Source organism: Sphaerodactylus townsendi, linkage group LG01, assembly GCF_021028975.2.
Source record: "Sphaerodactylus townsendi isolate TG3544 linkage group LG01, MPM_Stown_v2.3, whole genome shotgun sequence".
NCBI lineage: Eukaryota > Metazoa > Chordata > Lepidosauria > Squamata > Sphaerodactylidae > Sphaerodactylus > Sphaerodactylus townsendi.
Window position 1 is genome coordinate 136341358 of NC_059425.1, and position 14902 is coordinate 136356259.

The following is a 14902-nucleotide window of genomic DNA, read 5'->3' on the forward strand; positions in this document are numbered from 1 at the left end:
TCCCTCTGGTCAGTCAGTCAGTCTAAGGTGCCTAGGGTAGTTGGAAGGCTGCAATATATGTTACGTATAAGGTGTATAGAGATGGCATAAAGTTAAGGTGTACAGAACGTAGAATCCAGTTAAAGGACACTCGAGGAACCAAGAGAAACACAAAGTGAACTTTCTTGGAAGCAATCAAAGAAAGGACAAAAGTCTCAAACTTCAAACTGTTCCAGTCAAGCAAGTACTTTATTTTAGTCAGATCCTGGGAGGAGTTAGGGTCTCAATTCTTCTTAGCAATAAAACTTTTTTGAACAGTTACACCTTGCTTGTGTGTCTCCCACTCTGTTCCACCCAAGAATAGGGCACCTTTAGATTGTTTTACTTGGGGGACAGAACAGTGACTTTGAGCCACTGCTTTGCTTACATCTTTAATGGCATCCTTTTGGCTCTTCATCTTGTTGCTTCTGCTTTCTTGCTTTTTTCTTTTTCCTTTCCCCTTAGGGAAAAAAAATCCATTTTGAGTAGTGTCCCTGTGCTACTTTGCGGAAAATTGATTTCTTTTGTGGGATTATAGGATGAAAAACTGGATTTCTTAATGAAAATAATATGTGTCCCTTTAAAATGACATGTCACCATGGCGCTCTGATTCAAAGTGGCAGAAACGTGCAGGCACAGCTCCGATTGATGGAAAATAGCTAGTAGAAATCCTTTCTACACAAACGACCACTGCAGATGCTCTTTAAGTTCTACATCTGCTTCTTTGAAAGTTGTTTCCTCCATGTCCTCTGCTACGGTGCCAATGCGCACTCTTGGGAAAGAGATAAAAGCACGATGTTGCATCTTACAAGCTAAAATAAGAATAATGATTCATATATTAATCCCTCTGTGTGAAACCAAACAAAAGAAAAATAATGAGGGGAAAGAAAAGAGATCTTTGAAACATTCAGCTTAATGAGTACTGTAAATTAGCATTCTTTTCCATTCCTTCTTGAAAGAACCTGTGTCTTTCTATCTGAATCTTGGGCTGATTCTGCATGGGCAAAAAACAGTGGTGTGAAAATGGTATAAACCCTTTTGCACCGTTTTAAACCCTTTTACACCATTTTCACAGTGTTTTCACACCACTGTTTTTGACCCATGCAGAATGAGCCTTGGACTTGATTATTGGGGGTTTAAAAATGATTAGATCAGAAAAGCTTTAATATAGTACATATATACCCTAAGGGACACTGATTAATTATATTAACTCACAAACAATAGAAGGCAACTACTGATGCTTCTTACGTATACATGCAAAGGTATCATAAAGCTAATTGTGGCAGCTGCAAATTCCCTGTGAACTAATCCAATAATATCTGCTATGCCACTGGAAATCATATTGTTGTGGCTACATCACTAATTTTGTATTAAATTCCAAGCAGAGTCTTTTCAGCTGTTGAATCTCAAACTATGGAGCTCATTTCCAGAAGTGGTTAATATGGTCTATCGTCCAATGAAGCATGAAACTGTATTTGTTTCAGGAGGTTTTTGGGATGAGTTATTGACTAGAATGATTTTGTTGTTGCTATAAGATTCATTTCAGTATTTCTGCATCACTATGAGTTTTACAAGATGATTTGGTTATTGAATAAAATGCCACGGTTATTCAATTCAGTCTATTTAAAATGGATTTTATGGTATTGGACTGCATTATTTTTGCTGAATTTTACATTTTAAATTGTTGCAAGCTGCTTTGAATGTTCTGGTTTTAATTGTAAGCATCCTTGAACAGGACTCTGAAGAGAGGTATAGGAATATCCCATATAAATAAATAATTTGAACTTTTATGGAATCAGGTTATAAAGTGTATTCATATTGTTTTGAACTCTGCATGTGAAGTTTTGGGTTGGATCCAGCCAGCTTTTTAGTTCAACAGCGTTCAGGTCCCCTCCTTAGCACAGGCCTTCTTTCACATGGATTTTTTCTATGCAGATACCATGATTTCTAACGTGACGGACCCCCTCACCTTCTTAACTTACTGCGGCACGCTGAACATACTCTAACCAGATTTCCAACATTTTCTCAGGGACCAACTGCTTGGTATGGTAGTGTGGGGTGATTTAAAGCATGATTGCTCAGCCCTATAATGTGTTCCTGGATTGCAGGGGGTTGAACTAGATGGCTCTTGAGGTCTCTTCCAACTCTATGATTCTATGATATTACTGATGTTCTGGCTAATGGATTATCTCAGCTCTTGGGTCGTAACAGACTGGTACTTATTCACAGTATGCATACACACACAGTTTTGATTTAGTTAGATACCTAAAATAAACATAAATCTCTCTCTGGAGGTAAAACATAAAGGAAGACCCTAATACACTAGACAGAATCCACTTTAGAGTGTATAATTCCATACTAAGTGGTCCAGGAATTCTTCTTTTTCCTCAGAAGATCTATTCCTATTTTGTTTATATATATGGCCACTTACGGAAAATCGCTACTCTTCCACCTCAGCCTTGGCCCCTCAATAAACAACCAGTTCTCCTTGTTCGGGTATTAATTTGCTTTGCCAATTCTGGGTATTAATTTGCTTTGCCAATTCAGGCTAACGCTGTATAACTAGTCAAATTTGTACTTTGACTGAAATACACCTTCAGAGTAGATATATTTTGACACATAGTTAAGAAGAAGATGATGATTTTGGATTTATATCCCCCTTTTCTCTCCTGTAAGGGGACTCAATGGGGCTTATAATCTCCTCCCCCCCACAACAAACACCCTGTGAGGTGGATGGGGCTGAGAGAACTCTGAAGAACTGTGACTAGGCCAAGGTCACCCTACTGGCATGTATTGAAGTGCACAAGCTAATTTGGTTCACCAGATAGGCCCCCACAGCTCCAGTGGCAGAGTGGGGAATCATACCCGGTTCCTCCAGATTAGAATGCACCTGTACTTAACCACTACACTGCGCTGGCAATTAGATATTCATTCATCAGAATCAGAATTCAAAAGCATACTCAAACTTCTCTTGTCAGAGAGATATCCTCCTTCCTCTGAGTAATCCAATCAGAGTGCAGGTTAGCGTACCCAATCAGGGTGCGTTCGTGTTCCTAAGAAGTTTGTTCTTGAGTCAGACCTGCACGTTTCTGACTCATCTTTACTGTGTGGTCCATCAGTCTGCATTGCTGTTCTGGTAATCAAAGGAGACTCCCTCTTCTCTTTTTCAGCAGCTGAAAACCTGGTTGAACCCAACCCTTCATCCCTAACCCTTGTTTTGAGCACATTTCTTAATTCTTGGAAGCTACAATCAAGCTACAGAGTCTTCAGGTCCATAGCATGGGTGTCATCACAAAGTGATTCATACTTCAAAATAGAAAACCAGTGGCTGTACCAAGCTAAGCCTAAGCATTTTACATCTAGCTATAAAAGAGAGAGTAGCATAGCATGAGATATGAAGGGCAAATTCCAAAACATGTAGGGATCCTTTCTGGAACTCTAGACATCTGTGGGCTATTGCTGATGGAAAAGTGCCCTTATTGAATCACTCTGATCTGGATAGCTCAGGCTAGCCCTATCTCGTCAGATCTCAGAAGCTAAGTGTGGTTGGCCCTGGTTAATAGTTGGATGAGAGACCACCAAGAAAGTTTGTGATCACTAAATAGAGGTAAGCAAAGGCGAACCACCTCTGAACATTTCTTGACTTGAAAACCCTATAGGGTCACCAAAAGTCAGCTGCATAAATAAAATAAAATGAAAATATTTCATCATTCCACTTTCCCATTATTGCTGCGCTGGAAATATGAATGGGTTTATGAGGAGGGTTATTGTTATATTACTTGTGACATCAGTTAAGAAAGTCTGAATTATAATCTTATAAACAACAAGAGGAAGATGCTGTTTCTTGACTGACTTATTAAATAAAACACAGAGTCATAAACATATATTTGTGCCTGGTTCATCCATTTATCTGCCTGCCTTCCCATCCTCAAGACGTAGCACCTTCTCATAATGTTGGCAACCCTTTCTGTCTGCAAAGCAACCACCCACCAAAAGGAAACTCTGCATACAGTGAAATTACCAGGTTGTCCATCAGTCCAGCTAAGTAGGCTGACAAGACATACTGCCCTCAAATGTAAAACACATGGTTGGAAAACACTTGGTTTCCTGGCAATAATTAAGAATGTTACTAGGCAGGTTGGCAGCCACATAAAACAACTGTTATTCAGACCTAAATTTATTACTTTCCCAGCCTAGTGAAATGAAATGCATATTATAAGCATATGTATAGAACTACAGACATACAAAGATGAAATTGCACATACGTGTAATCAAGATGGGCACAAATCATATTGCTGGACCTTCATAAATAAATGACTGTAATGCTTGCTCCAGATTGCCTTTCAGAAATCCTGAATAACTGCTCTATTTGGGGCCAAGCCACCTGACTTCACTTCATTTGTTCCTAAAACGAATCCTCGTCTGAAATATGCTTATTTGGAATGAAGCCTTCCTTGAATATCTTCATGGCAGAAGGCTTCAAGATGATCGTGAGTCCATTTTGGAAACTGAAAGAGAAAACCAATTCATCTGAATTTCAACAGAATATATGACTCATAAAAGTAGTGAATGAGTTCACTTTCATCTTTATTCTCAATCACATATATGTCCTGTATGTGTACCAAGGATACATTAGTACACTCTCTGCATAATATATATTCCTGTATGAGAGCAATTGTCTGGGGGCTTTCAATCTAGATGTACAAACTATGCTGTAAAACTAGTTTGGCAACATACGTTTTGTTGGCGACAGATCTATATTTCTTCTACAACCCAATCTGCTAAGTAATGCTAACTTAGAAAGAATTTAAAAGTGATATAATCAGTGCTATTCACATGGGAATGCAAATTTGTAAGCTTTACTTAATCATCATACCGTTAGCCTGGATGCTTTAGCATGGAAAAGATGAAGGACTTCAGAGGTCTGGGCACCAAATAAAAAGCTATCAAAATTCTCAGCCTGTGGCCCTTCTGATTTGTCTCTAATGCATCCTTTCAAACATATATTCATGATGGTAGCCTGCATCCTGATCCACATTGTTCCATCCATTATGACAGCAGGTCTATGCATGGAAAGGAATTCACAGATCTATTAATAAAAATGAAGAAGCAGTTGCAAATTGGGAGATGCCATGGTTATATATGAACTCCCTTAGTCAAACCAGATGGCTGGACAAGACGCTAGGGCAGTGGCCTAAAAGCTTCATAAAACTTCACAAAGGCTGTGTGGCTAAGCCAGCTGAAAGATACCCCAAAGGAAAGAGCAGCCAACTTTATAAAGCTTTTAAACTGTCATAGAGAAATGAGCAAATTCCTCGATTGTTCCTTGTTTTTTTGCTTTGTATAGTATTACACTCCACAAACACAAATGTTGATATGAGTATATATAAAATCACATTAAGGTTGCCTTTTAGCAGTATTTTATTAATGTGCATGTGTATATTAGTATGTGTGTGGGGTTAAGGTTACGGCCATGCCAATTGGCCATGCCAGCACGGGCTGATGGGAATTGTAGTCCATGAACATCTGAAGCACCAGAGTTGGACACCTCTGCTCTAGGGGAACTGATCTCTATAACCTGGAGACCAGTTGTAATTTTGGGAGAATGCCAGACCCCACCCAGAACTTGGTGACCTACACAAAAGTGAGAAAATTATTGTAATGCTACTTCAAGAAATCTTTAACATCAATGCTATCAAAGGAAGGAGGGATAATATTGGGCAGAGAAAGACTTTTCCATAGGCAAGAAATGTCACAGGAAGTGTTTGGGGAAATTGGCTCATTGAAGACTTATCTTTGGAGCCCAGTAAAACATGCTTTGTACGTGGCAGAAACAGCCTTTATTTTAGCACGTTAGTTTTTATGAGAAGAAGTAAATTCCTTACTGTTCCCCTGGCATATACACAGAGACTGAGGCACAATTTTGCACAAGGGTGGTGAACCCTTTGCCTGAAGCTTACATGGGGCTTTGCTGACGGAGGAAAAGCTGAGAATTGCAATTCTCACTTGCTTTCTAAGATCCTATATTGACTACATTTAACTTGTTATTAACTGTTCTGTTAAATGAGGCATTGTTGACTTTAACTGAAAAATTCTTTTTTTTTACTGCTCCTTTGAAGATTTTTTAGGTTATGACAAGAGGCTTTCTTTAAATGAGGAAACCCCATTAAGCATATATTAGCTAAGCAAAACCACCGACAGTTATTAAAAACAATATACCATTCCCTTCACTTTGTCTACGGAATCAAATTTGAATGGCATATTGCACTGTGTTCCCATCATCATCACTTCAGCACTTTAGCATGGTAAAGGGCTGTGTGATCTTTACAGTCAAATATAAGAAAAATAAGAGTTTTGGATTTATGCCTTTCTCTCCTGTAAGGAGACTCAAGGCAGCTTACAAACTCCTTTCCCTTCTGGTCCCCATAACAGACACCTTGTGAGTTGGATGGGGCTGAGAGCGTTCTGAGAGAACTGTGACTGGCCTAAGGTCATCCAGCAGGCTTCATGGGGAGGAGTGGGGAATCAAACCCGGTTCTCCAGTTTAGAGTTCACTGGTCTGAACAGCTACAACAAAAGCATAGTGTCAAGGAATGATTCATCTTTTGACATTATCTCCATTGCTACAACCACTTGGGCTTGTAATCAACATTTTTTAGAAGGATACATTCTTAGTAGACCGGATTCAAAACCTCAGCTGGGCTGAACCTAAGGAAGGAGAGACAGGACATCATCCTGAGTGCAGTCACCCCAGCCAGCCAAGGAAAAGCACTGCAGAGTCTAGCTGCACTAGCGTAGAAAACGAGACTATCTGTGAGGTCTGCTTGTTTTTGTGAAGAACTAGAAGACTGTTTTTGCTGATTCTTACTAACCAGAATCTACATACACTGCAGTGAAGATACAAGCACAAGAAATTATGCCAGAGATGCTACTACTTGCACCGGGGATTTGAAACTGGGGAGAAGGAGCAAAAGGTGGTGTGCATGATTACTAACTGGGAGAGAAAATGGGAGAAAGGATGGGCATGGTAGAGTTCTCTGCCATCCTATGCAGCATTACACTCAGAGGAAATAACTGAAATCAACTGAGTTCAAAGAGTGTAACTCTGCTCAGGACTGCATTGTTGGCTCACTTTATCCCAGGCTATCACTAGCACTATCACATGCCTTAGAATCAATGTACATAGAGGAGGAACCAACACAAGCACACTATTTTTGCCCCCTGTTATGTGCAATTGCTGGCTCATGAGCATAGAGTCTATGCATTTGGTAAGCCTAGACTGCATCCACATGACATGGAATAATTATTTTAATGGTCCCTACGAGAAGGACAAAGTCCACACTTCCTACATATGAAGCAGACGTGTATGTGGCCAGCCCATCACATTCATTTTTACTCAGCCTTCTGAACATTGTTATCAGAAGACATAAGGTCATCTGTACACAGTTACTTGCCAGAAAACAAAGATATGTCATAAGCTCTTAAACTGCCAAGTAACCTGGCCAAATTTTTTTCTGTTTAAGTCCATCAGTGTGTTGAGATACAGTTGTGTTTATCTGGGTTTGCATTTCTTGACTTTAAATTAAGACCTCACAGACAGCTTTTGAAACCCTTGTGATGATAGAGCCATGATGTGCAACTGAGCTACCTATATGAAGGTCCAGTGAGCATATGATACTAATAATGAGTACACAATTAGTTAAACAATCAGAATAGTACTAGAAAAGTAAAAGTAGGTAGCAACATGAAGGCAGTCTTTTGCTACATGTACAGCGTATATATGTTTGTATATATGCTCAAATGTTTCTAAAGTTCTTGGAGATGTGTAATGTCAATACATGCTTTATGTCAATCAAGCACATAAAACACTGTCATGGTGACTGCCTATGCCATTAAGATGCACTTTTAAATCTCTAAAAGTAAGGCAGTATAATTATATATAATAAAACTTTCAGATTCCCTGGAGTGTTTTCTTTGTTTTTAAGATACCCAAGGTAGGTGAGGTAAAAGAAAAACGTTAACATTTTGAGTGCAGAAAAATATAAAAGCCATCCAATTGTGCATACAGAATCACTCTTGCTTTGATTTATTGACTTTAATAACTGTGGGGTCTTGTCATTTTTTTGGCTCCAGGAACTGATTTTAGGAAGGTTTTTTCCCCTCTCTCCTCAAAGAAATGATCTCTGCTTGTGTCAGTCATTTGGGAAAGTCAGAAAAGTTCAGTTGTATTTGACTATGATCTAATTTTCTAGCAATAGTTTTAAATTAAATGTTTTTTTTCTTTCAACTCATATATGTTCTTTTCCCCAAAACCCTTGGGAAAGATCAATAGCTGGTGTTTTCTTATAGAATACTTACCAAAAAAAGCAGCTTGAATTTATTCCAACAGGGTTAAACAAATCATTCAACAGTACTTTCAAGAGACAACATTTCCAGTTGCTTTAGGTGTTTCTTGTATGATTTGCCACCTGTACCCCTCATCTGCTATAATTATTTCCTCTGAGCCTTTTTAAGTCCCACAGCTATCTAATTCAATTTAACACCGAAGATAGAACATTGTATTCCAGTAATAACTGCGAGTGGCACTTGCTGATTTTTTTTTCAAGTGGATTACTGTGTTGTTCCAGTCTGAGCAGCCCCAACAGGATAGTTGGGCTCCCAAAGTACTCATCCTGCTCAGAGTCAGCAGGCACCACAGCAAAAGAAGGCATCTCCCAAACTCTTCATGAAGTAGTTTTAAAAACCAAAGATGAGGAGAGAGAAAGGGGAATATGTTTTCAAAAATGCTTGCTTCTGTTCAGCAGTAACCACCCCAGGGACGTAGGTATAGATTTTTTATGGGGGGGTTCGGGGGTGGGGCCACACCCCCACCCGCCCCTAGCGCATGGCCACGCCTCCCCAAGCCCCGCCCCTGGCCTAGCGCTTATAAAAGCAGCTCTCCGAGGTCAGGGATGGCAGACTCCCCTGCCCTGCCCTGCCCTGCCCTGCCCCTCCCCTCTGGGCAGAGGCACAGAGGGAAAATGGAGCCTGGTGCAAAATCTGAGTTTTGCCCCCCCCCCCCCCCGGGCAGCTGCTGTGATGCTGGAATCCACCCCCAAACATCATCACTTTCAATGGCATTTAAACTAGAGAGCCCAAATTCTCCTTTTAAATCCACCTTAAAGGGAGAATCTGGGGTCCCCAGTTAAACAACATTGAAAGTGATGCTGTTTTGGGGTGGATTATCCTCCACTCTGAAACAGCATCACTTTCAATGTGGCGTAGTGGTTAAGAGCACACATAGTGGTTAAGAGCAGGTGCATTCTAATCTGGAGGAACCGGGTTTCCCTGCTCTGCCACTTGAACTGTGAAGACTTATCTGGGGAATTCAGATTAGCCTGTGCATTCCCACACCCGCCAGCTGGGTGACCTTGGGCTAGTCACAGCTTCTCGGAGCTCTCTCAGCCCCACCTACCTCACAGGGTGTTTGTTGTGAGGGGGGAAGGGCAAGGAGATTGTCAGCCCCTTTGAGTCTCCTACAGGAGAGAAAGGGAGGATATCAAATCAGAAACTTCTTCTTCTTCTTCTTCTTCTTCCAAACTGAGGACCTCAGATTCTCCCTTTGAAATCCATGCCGAGAAGAGAGTGCTTGGATTTAAAAGCGAGAAATCTCCTGGAAAAAAAAATGTGGGGGGGGGGTTGCCTGCTGTCAGGGGTGAAATTGTTAAGCTAGAAGCACCAAACTTTCCAGGGGTATCTTTAGGAGTCTCTCACTAATTTATACCACTTGGAGTTTAATTGAAGTTTGGATTCAAGCCAGGGTCCCAAAGAGTTACTTAGACCCTCAAAGGTGTAGCCCCCATCTTCCATTAGCTCCCATTGACAACAATGGAGGATGGGGCACTCCCTTTGGGAGCCCATAGCTTTGGACCCCCTGAACCAAACCTCACCAAACCCGGGTAGTATCATAGGGAGAGTCCCCCAAACAATCTCTGGAAGTTTGGTGCTGCTAGCCCAAACAATGCGCCCCCTGCAGGCCAAAAACCTAAAAAGCACTAAAATGTTTTTTAAACCCACAAACGGGTGGGCGGAGCTTCAGACATGAATGGGGGGATCAAACCCGAGAAGCCCCCCCTTACCTATGTGCATGAACCACCCCATGAAAGCCAGTGAGATGTAGTTTCAGAGCAGGGTCTGGGTGACCCGGGTTTAAGTTCCCATTTTGCTGTGAAAGCTCATTTGGATGATATTCAGTCAGTTAGATATTTTCAGCCTATCCTACTCAAATGATTGTTGTGAGGGTAAAAAAGAGAGGAAAATGAAGTAATTTACTTTGGTCCCTTTTGTGGAGAAAAGGGTGATATTGGTCACGTGGGGGCGCAAAATCACCCCACACAGACTGAACTTCTGCCCTCAGCCCTGCCCACGTTGTCGAAGATGAGGAAGGAGAATGTAGGTGGGGCCATGGACTCTTCAGCCTCCCTTGGCCCGGCCCACATCATTGAAGATGAGGCAGCAGGATGGCGTGGGTGGGGCCAAAGGAGGCCAAAGACGAGGCAGCAGGAAGATGTGGGCCGGGACAAGGGAGGCGGAAGACTCTTCAGCCTCCTTTGGCCCGGCCCACAAATTCCTATCTCTTTGGATCCCATGGAATACAGCTTCACTTTGGGCAGGGCAGCCCCCAGTAGCAGCTCAATGGCACAAGCTGTTTCATGGTGAGGAAGTAAATTATCATACTCTCATTCTGCAAACATCTCCCACAATCCACATATTTAACCACTACTGACTCTCCACCCTCCCCAGCAATACCCACCCTTTTTCAGTGGTGGCCCCAATACTATGGAACAATCTCTTCACTGGGGTGGGTCAAGCATCTTCTCTATATACATTTAGAAAACTAGGAAACATGCACCTATTTTCCCTGGCCTTTGGCTGAAGAAATGATTTTCCCTTTCTAGTACTATGCATTTTAAATAGGTTTTATGAATTTTTAAATGGGTTTTTACTAATTTTAATAGGTTTTGTGAATTTTGGTAGGTTTTAATAGGTGTTATGGATTTAAAATACATTTTACAATTACAGTGTTATATATTGTTATTGGTTTTAGGCTTACTGATATTTTATGATTTTTATCTTGTGTTGTAACCTACTTTGAGATGTGTAAATATGAGGCAGGCTAAAAATACATATTAAACAAACAAGCAAGCAAATAAATAAATATTTTTACCTCCGAGTCCCCATCACTTCCTTTATTGGGGTTACAATGTTGACCCTCCTGTGACGGACTGCTCAGACAAATAAGGTTTGGAAGTGTAGCAAAAAACAAAGTTGCAGTCACAAAGGGAGAGGGAAAAATTTTTCCAAGGAACTGCACAGCACTCTAATTAGGTAAGCAGACCTGTGCTCTGATTGGTAGAGCAGCTGGCTGACTAACAGAGGGAAAAGATTCTCACTCTGAGAGGGAAAAGATTGAACACTTGAATTTGGATTCTTGCGGGTTAACATCACATTCCTTAGCTGTGTGTGAAAATCTACCCTGAGAGGATTTCAGTCCATCAGTGCAGCTGATCTGAAATATGGAGTGTATCAGCATATACTGAAAGCAGAAATACACTGACAAAAGAACTAAACGTTTATTTATTGGCGGGGTACAAGTGGAATAGTAGAGAAATACGTTTTAGTACAGACATAATGTAACCTTATCTCTCTAACTTATTTCTCAAATTTAAAGGCAGTTTACATATATATTGTTTTGTTTTTTCACAAAAAAATGTTCTGCCCCAACATGGCACAACAGCCAATCAGGACAGACCCGCCAAGCCGATCGCTTGGTAGTGGGGATTGTAACATTTCTTGCATCCGAGATAGGCCTAGATGTCTTCAGTAGAAACATGCTGCGGTGGGGAGATTGAAACCTCAATGAAAAGGTGCAGTTTATTTTGAAACTGGGTTTTATCTAGATTTAGTTTCCCAGTAGGGATTCGGCCTCTGCCAACTCCAAAGAACAATCAGCTCAGTCTTATTTTTATAGCTGTAAAGCAGCAATTACTAACACCTTTACTTCCAAGAACCTCCCTTAAAACATTTTCTTTTTTCTGTTATTTTCTTTTGTAAACTCTTGGTTTACTATAAGTCTGTACCTTTTAGAGATATCTTCTGCTTTTTCCACAACAGTTTTTGGACTTCTCTTTTTGTTCTCTGTTTTCATCTTCATTTCTTCAATGAGAGGTGCATGACTTGGATGTAGTCTTCCTTAGGGAAGGTGAAAACTCATAGGCCGTTTCCGCACGGCCTTTTTATGGCGCCCTGGGGACGGGATAAACGCCGTCCCCAGTGAGCCATTCGCACAGGCGGCGCTGCTGCAACGCAGCAGCGCCGACCTGACTGCGCTCCCCCTCCCCCAGGTCGGTGTCAGGTCGCCCTAAACAACAACCCTTTAAAGGGTTGTTTTTGCCCCAACAGCGTGTTCCCTGCGGAAATTTGCGGTGCCAAAACCCGCACCGCCGGGGAACAGCCGCCAGCCCACTCCGATCCCCTCACCTTGTCCACAAGCCCTTAATGCCCTGCTTTGGCCTCTGAAGCCCCTCCCTCACTGTCCTCCGACTCCTGGAGGTCGGAGGGCAGCGTGGGCGGGGCTTCAGAGGCCAGCAGGCCGACGATGGAGACAAGGTGAGTGGGACGGGGAAGGGGGCAGAGGCGGCTCCATGCGGAGCCACCTGTCCTCCGCCGGCCTCCCCTGAAGCCGCACGCACGCTTGCGTGTGAACGGCCTCCGCCCCCACGCCGGCAGAATTCTTGCCGGCGTGGGGGCGCCTCGGGGGCCGTGCGGAAATGGCCATAGAGAATGATGGTGGTGCCACAGACTCAACTTCTCCATCCCAATGAATCGCTATGGTAATCATTCCCTTCCTGTGTGATCCCAACCGAGGCTGTCTTAGGAGTCTTTGTGGTTTCCTCTGGTTCTCCCCTTAAACTGGGGAGGTGTGCAGCATACTTAGAACTGTAGACTGGAGCTTCAGTTCCCTGAGCAAACCCAAGAATGATCCTCTTATGTCAAGAAGACTACCTCAGAAGTCCTGATTAGACCAGAAGTATGAGAGAGATTTTCCACAGCGACCATAAATAAAGGAAAAGGGGAACATATCTTCTGGAGATGGCAGAATTCCTAAGTCAGTTAGAAGGGGAATTGTACTCAAAGGAAGATTCCCAATCTGCTTAAATCACGGCGGAGATTTCTGAGGAGCAAGTATCTAAGTGTGGAAAGGCTGTGTGTAGTGAGAGAAAGGGTACCAGCCTGTCAGAACCCAGAGGAGTTTTTTTGAAATCCATGTCAGTAACATCTAAGAGTAACTTAAGACAAAACTGCACCTTCAGAAGAAATATAACATGTAAGAAACCTAGAAAGCTTGATAAAATCCTGTGCTTGTGACAAAAAATCTAAGATTGTACATAGCTTACTCCTACTAGATTTCCATCTGCTGATTTTCTTCACAATTCCATCTTTGTTGAATAAATTGTCCTTTTAATTCATTTGAATCTGCCTCAGTTTTCCAGAGCCATTTTAAGGGTATTTGTTTGAAGAGAAAAAGGCATTTTACGCCTTAGGGTGAGACAATATTAGAACTACAGCCTGAAACCATCCCATGTCACTGGAAAGGGACCCAAAAGGAAAAGGCAGTAAAAATTGCTTCACAGTGATAATAAGGTGTGCAGTCCCTTCCCTTATTCTTCCTCCTTTTTTACTAGTTCCCCATAAGTGTTATATGGTGTAAGAGCACCATTATAATTTTAATAGATATTGAGGATTTTAAATTTTAACTGATAGATTTTCATTGTAGTTGGAATTTATTGTGAGCTGCCCTGAGCATGATTTGCGTAGGAAAGAGTGGGATAGAAGTTAAAAGAATAAATAATATATTTAAGAAGTCTTTTCTATGCTGATATCCCAGTTTTGAAATTTTCCTCTTCAGGAGAATAGCCTAGGCTCATTCCGCATGGGCCAAAAACAGCGGTGTGAAAACGGTGTGAAAATGGTGTAAAGGGTTTAAAACAGTGTAAAAGGGTTTATACTGTTTTCACACCATTTTCACACCACTTTTTTTGGCCCATGCGGAATCAGCCCTACTTTCATGAGCATTTAGATTCCAGATAACCTTTCAAGGGTAATGTTTTAAGCATCCCATGTTAGTTAACTTAGCTGTAATACTGGCAAACATGGTTTAGTTTATATCTATTGCATGATAGGGAGCTAATACACTCCGAAGAAAGTTCAATGCAGTACTTTCTTTGCCTGCTCATTTTCCATGTCTTGTTCTCAGCCTCTCCAAGTTTATTTGCATTATGCAGTAATCTAAATTCCTCATGAACACCTTCCATCATCTGCTCACTGATCCATGTCCTGTTCTTCTGGTGGAATTACATTTTAAACCCCCCCCCTTCCTGCTTCCCCTTGCTGCACCTAGTGCTGGTTGCCATGAAATGACCTTTGTCCCAAGTGGCAATCATTCATGATTGCCCTAAAATAAAAAAATACAATGTAGCCATAGTGTAAAAGCAAATAAACCACATGTCATGTTAGCAAATATGTGATGCTAAAGACCAGTAGACCAGAAAGACCTCACCTCAGATTATCTTATGATTCATATTTGAATATTTCTTTCCTCAAAGGTGGAAATTGAGTCAGATAGAGCCTGTGTGGCCCTTTTCTACCAGTCCAGGGCGACCAATAATTAATTTATGTTGAATGTAATTACTCCCTTGTTAACGGTAGTTTTTCTGCACTTTCTCTGGGTTGGCTCTGGAGACGAAGATGTTGAGTGTGATGTATGACTCCTGGCACAGAACGAAAACCTTAGGCCTGTGAAAAGACAAAGATAAAGTGAAGTTGTTCCATTACTTACTAATGA

The 14902-nt window shown here is 41.6% G+C and overlaps 1 long non-coding RNA gene across 1 annotated transcript; it reads right to left on the bottom strand.

The window, feature by feature from the left end:
* Positions 1–302: 302 nt before the first annotated feature.
* Positions 303–14847, bottom strand: LOC125439381. The gene is made up of 3 exons (XR_007245529.1): positions 14618–14847; positions 4284–4526; positions 303–830 (listed from the first exon to the last, which is right to left on the bottom strand). It is a non-coding gene; the product is annotated as an uncharacterized LOC125439381 (long non-coding RNA).
* Positions 14848–14902: the final 55 nt, after the last annotated feature.